Raw genomic sequence first — 7,218 nt, 5'->3', positions numbered from 1 at the left:
CCCCCACCCCAGCGGACACAGTCTCGGAGCCGGGCTGCGTGCGCGCGAGGCCGCTCCACCCTCCGCGGACCGCGGACTCGCCGGAGCCTTGGGGAGGGGGCGGCCCGGCGCGTTGTGGTCTAGCGCCGTCGCCAGGGCCGGGGAAGGTGCTTCTTCGACGGCCTTGGCAGTGGCTTGGCGGGCCCTTGCCCTGTTGGTCCGGAGCTGGGGTCCTTCCTTCCGCTTTCTCTACTCGTTTTGGGTTCGGAAGACAGGGTTTGGAGGGGTTGAAAGGGTTCGATGGATGGGAAGTGCACTTTCCTTTGCTTACTACCATCACCACCATCACAAAGAGGAGATTCTTCCGCCCTCGGCTGGAAGCTTGGAATTTGCACCGCCAGGGCTTTTGAGTTGCACGTTTCCTGTTTACGTTGTGCAGATGGGAATTTTAGGAACATGTCTCTGAGCCGGCCGGGGAGGGAGGGGATTTTGCGCAATCTTCAGAAGCGCCTCGAATTTCAATGCTGTGTGGCCGCTGTAGTGAATATGATTGAATACTGACAAAGTGTGTCACTGGATATTAACGTAGTGTGTACAGACATAGTGTGTACTGGCACATTGTGCTGTTCAGTGTTAACATAGTGTGCTATGAAATAGACACAATGTGTTGTAAAATATTGACATGGTAAGCTATTAAATATAACTATATTGAATGTATGTGTGCTATGAAATAATATGAAATGTTAAGTTAGAAGCTAGAATTATGGAGTGGGTAAATAAGAACACACCCAGGGAGCCTGTAGAGCCATCACCAAGGCAACCTGCCCTCATCGATAACCAGACTCAGCCAGAGGCAAGCCAGCTCCGCACTCATCAATAACCAGACCTGACCAGAAGCCAAGCTGTCACTAACATAGCCCTGGAAATGAGACATAGCCAGAAAGGAAGGGCCAGCCTAAAACATGAAAACTCAGGGCAGCAGAGACCCAGCGAGACGACCTCCCCGAGCAGGTGACTCCACGTCGGACCGACCCTCCACTGGAAGGTTCCGCCCTGGCCAGGCGGCTGCTTCTCCCTTCAACGAGGACACCCTCGGCCGACTCCCCTCCACCTCCGGACCAAGGGACGTGGCTTCCCTGGGTTTGGGGCACGCTTAGGCCTACGAGTTAGTTATTGGTGTGGATAGTATTTGAAGTGCTTAAATAAACTAAGTGAACTATTATTAAGTCTACGCGGGTTGCCACTGATATGCAAACTCGTCACGGGGGGGGGGGACGGGGAGGGGCGGTCAGCTTGGGCTTCTCTTTAGTGCCCGGGGGAGTTTATTCCACCCAGCAATGCGGGATCCTCCAGAAATGGGCCGGTCTCTCCCGGGGGAGCCCCGCCCGCCTCGGCTTGCTTCCATTGCAGCGGTCCCTGGACTCTCGCAGCCAAAGCTGGTGTTAACTTCCAACCCTCCTGCGCAAACACGCAATAAAAATCAGTGAATGCGTCTCATTATCCAGTCCAGGAATCACCCAAATCTCTTTGCTTCTGGTGGGACAATTAGACAATTCGTTCTCTCAATAACATCTCGTGACATTTTGATAGAATATGCACAAGTGATCGAAGTTTCAGGAAATCATTTTCACGGTTGCTGACCACGAACGTTGCTTAGCAAGTCCCTCACAATAACTTAGAAGAGCTTAGAAAACCATCTATGTATCACTCTCGACGTGCAACTCCCTCAACTACCAGCAGGAAGCGGCTATTACAAACTGAACTCAAGTCCAGAAGAGCGCTGGCTTCCTAGAGGCTGAGATTTACTCTGATTAGTTCCCTTTTCTGTGCTACAGTCTTCCTCTCGGGATTGAGAAGGTTGGCCCGCACCAGAACTGACGCTGGAGGTATACTTTAATTCTCTGGCTTCATTTGTGTGTTGCCAATGGTCAGACTGAATCATCAGCTTCATTGCTGAGATGGCTAGAACTTGATCTTGAAAACAATTCAACCAAAAATAATAAAATGGCTTCTGAGATACCCCATAGACACTTTCTATAATTCATTCATCATCCAACTTGTTCAGTAAAAAGTAATCTTACTTCCTTGAGAGGCAGTCCATTCCACTGTTTAACAGCCCTATTGTTAGAAAGTTCTTCCTTATTATGTCAGAGTTGTCCAGCTTTCCGGATTCAGTTGTCTGCAACTATGCAGGAAAAAAAAAATCTGTCTTCATATGATAGCCCTTTAGATGTTTAAGGTGATGATCTTGTTCCTTCCCAATTTTACCTTTTATTTTTAAATTGGGATAAAATTGGGCTGGGGTCATAAGTTGTAAGGCACCAGGTTTATAGTTTAAAATTTTTATATATCACGTACAGCTTAGTGACATTTGCTACATCTGTCACATCTATCTAGCTTCAAAACATTTTCATGGGCTGGGAAGGTGGCTCAGTGGTAGAGCCCTTGCCTTGCATGCATGAGACCCTGGGTTCAATTCCTCAGCACCACATAAGCAAAAAGAAAAAAGCCAGAAGTGGCATTGTGGCTCAAGTGGTAGAGCGCTAGCCTTGAGCTGAAGGATAGTGCCCAGGCCCAGAGTTCAGGCCGCACAACCAGACCAAAAAAAAAATAAAAATAAAAAATTTCATCTCCTGTGCCATTGGCTCACACTTGTAATCCTAGCGAATCAGAAGGCTAAGTTAGATACAAGGATGGTAGTTAAAAGCCAGCCAAGGCAGAAAAGTCTGTGAAACTTATCTCCAATAAACTACTTGGAAAAAACTGGAAGTGGTGCTGTGGCTCAAGTGGTAAACGCTAGCCTTGAGCACAAAAAGGCTCAGGGACAGCACTCAGGCCCTGAGTTCAAGCCCCAGGACTGGTAAAAAACAAACATTTTCATCAACCTAAAGAAAATTCCCAGACCCTCCAGGCCCTGGCAACCACCAATTTACCAATTTGCTTTCTGTCTTGATGAGTTGCCTGTTAGGGATTGTGTGTGTGTCTGTGACAGTGGCACGCGCGTGTGGCCCACATATGTGCTTGGGTCCTGGGCCTCTGGTGTTCCTGAGCTTTTTTGCTCAAGGCTTAGTGCTCTACCAATTGAGCCATGGCTCCACTTTTGACTTTTTGGTGATTATTAGAGATAAACTTTCTTGCCTGGGCTGGCTTCAAACAGAAATCCTCAGATCTCACCCTCCTGAGTGGCTAGATTACAGACGTGAACCACTGTCTCTTGGCTTTCTTAGGGATATTTCATATAAGTTAAAGAATAAGGGCTGGGAAAGTGGCTCAGTGGTAGAGCACTTGCCTCGCATGCTCGAGGCCCTGGGTTCGATTCCTCAGCACCACATAAGAAAAAAGCCAGAAGTGGCGCTGTGTCTCAAGTGGTAGAGTGCTAGCCTTGAGGTGAAGAGCTGAGGGACAGCACCCAGGCCCAGAGTTCAGGCCCCATGACCAGACCCCCCCCAAAAAAAAGAATAAAATCTATGATTTTCTGTACATAAGGGTTTTGTTTGGTATATTTTTTCAAGTTCTATCTTTGGAATAGAGTCAGTACTTCCTATTGTTGAATGAGATTCCATTGAGTGAATAGTCCATATTTATCCATTGATGGACATTTGTGGATTGTTTCCAACATGCATATAAAGTATCCATTTTCAATTTTTAGAAGTAGGATAACTGGATCGTTCAATAATTTAATTCTGGGGAACCAACAAACGTTTTCATCGTGGCTGCATCATCTTACAATCCTACTAGTAATGTACAAGTTTTCCAATTCTTACTTTTTTTTTTTTTTTGTCGGTCATGGGGCTTGAACTCTGGGCTTGGACACTGTCCCTGCACTTCAGCACTTCAGCTCAAGGCAAGCACTCTACCACTTGAGTCACAGCGCCACTTCCGGTTTTCTGGTGGTTGGAAATAAGAGTCTCACAGACTTTCCTGCCCCGGACTGGCTTTGAACCACGATCCTCAGATTTCAGCTTCCTGAGTGGCTAGGATTACAGGCATGAGCAATTCTTACTCATTTTTGTCAACATCTTCTTCTTTCTGTTATTTTTGCTTTGGTGTAGTCATCTTAGTAAGTATGAATCAGCATCTTTTTCTCTTTAAGACAGTTTCACTATGTGGCCCCAGGTTGGCCTCAAATTGATGATATTTCTGCCTCAGTCTACTGAGTGCTACAATTACAAGCATGTACCATCATATCATACCCAGCTGAATCTTTTTTTTTTTGGTGGGGGGGGGTCCGGTCGTGGGGTCTGAACTCTGGGCCTGGGCACTGTCCCTCAGCTCTTCAGCTCAAGGCTAGCGCTCTACCACTTGAGCCACAGTGCCACTTCTGGCCTTTTTCTTTTTGCTTATGTGGTGCTGAGGAATCGAACCCAGGGCCTCATGCATGAAAGGCAAGGGCTCTACCACTGAGCCACCTTCCCAGAACCCCAGCTGAATCTTCTTAGCATCTCACATTTCTCCAATAACTTATGACATTAAACATCTTTCATGTGCATATTGGCCATTTATAAGTCTTTGGAGAAATGTCTTTTCAAGTTCTTTACCCATTACCTGCCCTCCCCCTACTCCATCATGCTAAGAGTAAAACCCAGGACTTCCCATATGTTTTGCAAACTCTATACCACTGAGATTAAGTGGTACAGGACCTACCTTGCAAGCATTAGGTCCTGAGTTCAGCTCCCAGTAACAGCCCCCCCCCAAAAAAATTGTTTCCAAGCCTAGAATCAGACACTACCTATCCATCCTTAGGTACATTACATTTGTTAAGGTCATCAGAGGTGAAGAACATCCAACCCCACTGTCCATATAAAGTTCAAGAAATAATAACTTGGTATATTACAATACAGACCCATAAGCTTCTCATTGGCTTCTATCATGCAGTCTGCTTATATTAATAATTTTATATGCCCATGAATGATATTATAAATTTCCAAATGGCCCTTGGCAGGAAAAATATCCCTCACCACTGTTAAATAGACTGTCACCCATTAGCAAAATTGTTTTGTAGAATAGTGACTTTCACATAACCTGGGGAGGGAGGGTATAATAGGAGTGTGTGTGTGTGTGTGTGTGTGTGTGGTGTGGTGTGCCAATATCATGGCTTGAACTCAGCCCTTTTACCTTTCAGCTAACAGCTGGCACTCTACTTTGTGGGCCACATCTCTAGTCCAGCATTTTGCTGGTTAGTTTGGAGATGAAGTTTCCTGGTCTTTTCTGCCCAAGCTGGTTTGGAGCCATAATCATCCAGGTCTCACCCTCCTGAGTACTAGTATTACAGGCGTGAGCCTCAGAGTCATCGTGTTTTAATATCTACATGTAAATATATACTGAAGGTGTTCTTTGCTTTCTCGGCCAACAACTGCCAGACTATTACAACTGATAAGTCCTGACAAGGCTGCCTGATTGCTGAGGTCAGCTGAAGACCACACCATTCCCTAAGATAACCACCATCATCTTTCACTAAAGAATGAAAGAGTAACGAAAGCCCAGATTTGTTTTACTGAAGGCTGGCAAGAGCAGCAAGGAAGACTGCAGCACAATAACTATGTGTACCTAAGGTAGACTTTTTTTTATTTCCTTAGAAGACAAAATGGGGCTGATTGCCAGTAAGCAAGACTCTTCAGTTCCAGTGCTCTACAGTGGGCTGCTATGGGGTAAGCGGTTGATCTGTACAGTCATTTCAAGTGTTTCCTGTGGTTAGCCACTACAGTTCAGAGAGGCAGCATGAGAGTTAGACTTAACCAAACATCAGAAGGCAGGACTAAGGCCCATTCAAATCAACCTAAAACAAAGGAGACTAAGAGCTGTGGTGGAATATTCCTTGACTCATTGCCACATCTCCAACCACTTAATCGCCTAAGCAAGAAATTTAATGACTTGCTATTGGTCTTTCAGCCGTATAGTCATCACTCAATTCTATTGTTCCTGATTCCACTTCACCCTCATACTACCCCGCTGGTTCAAGCCATCATCACTTCCTATCTTAGTTATTGCCAATAGACTCCTGATTTTGCTGCTTCATTGGTTAAAGGCTTTCTATGTAGGTAGAATTTAAAGACAGGAAAGCAGGCTATGAAACCTATCTTAAATTTGTACAACAAGTACACTATTTCTAATTTTGAGTGTCTATTTGGGGGTACAGGAAAGAGGTCCTCATATGTGATGTGAGGTGATTAAATCTTGACATTCAGTTGAAGTACCCTTGACTGTAGCAGCTGCAATATAAATAGATAACTTGAGTTGCAATTTGCTTTTGCTTAGATTGCTGGTTTGGTGAGCAGGACTGGCTACATAATTTGCAGAATCCAATGAAAAATGAAAATGTAGGATTTCCTATTCATGACTTAAGAATTTCAAGACAGCATCAGCAGATACCAAAGTGCAGGTTCTTCTGAATGTAGAAGAACATTCTTATGCACGGCCATGAAGCTGGCTGTGTTGGTACATTTAGGTGGGCCGTGTGTATGTGAGTTGGGGATATAATAGAGATTATAGAGGGATTAGACTCTCTCTAATCTCTTCTGAATGCCATCACTGCACTGTTTCCTTTGTTTCTCTAACCTATCCACTGAATTCAATGCTCAAAATGATATTTTGCTTTTTTAAAATAGTCCTGGAGATGGAATCCAGGACCTTGCACATGATAAGCACTAAGAATACTCAGCACTCAAATGAAGTTTTTGGTCATTTTCTCATTCTTGTTTTTTGAGACCATGTCTCACTATGTATCCTAGGCTGTCCTTAAACTTGTGATCCTTCTGCCTCAGCCTCCCAAATGCCGGAATTGCAAATAAGTTCCAAATTTGTCAATAGCTTCTAATGTAATGAATAAAGTGCAAATTTTCAAGTGTCCTGATGAATCCTATTAACTTGGTCTTTTCATGATGGCGGGGGTGGGGGGGGACGCGGGGAGAGGGGTGGATGAGTTGGATACTGTCCTTGAGCTGTTTTGCTCAAAGCTAGAGCCCTACTTCCAGATTTTTAGTAGTTAATAGCAGACTAGAATCTCACACTTTCCTGCCTAGACTGGCTTTGAACTGAGATCCTCAGATCTCAGCCTTCTGGGGAGCCAGGATTACCAGTGTGAACCATAGCACCCAGCTGATAATTTCTTTAATCAAACTTCATACGATTCTCCCTTACTCAGTGCTTTCTAACCAAACTCATCTCTTTTTATTTTTCCTAATTACTTTTCCCCATTATCTCTGGGTCTTTGCACATGCTGTTTCCACCTTTTGAAATTCT

The sequence above is a fragment of the Dipodomys ordii genome, unplaced genomic scaffold (genome assembly GCF_000151885.1).
Source record: "Dipodomys ordii isolate 6190 unplaced genomic scaffold, Dord_2.0 Scaffold113, whole genome shotgun sequence".
Lineage (NCBI taxonomy): Eukaryota > Metazoa > Chordata > Mammalia > Rodentia > Heteromyidae > Dipodomys > Dipodomys ordii.
Note: the sequence above shows the minus strand (reverse complement) of the source record.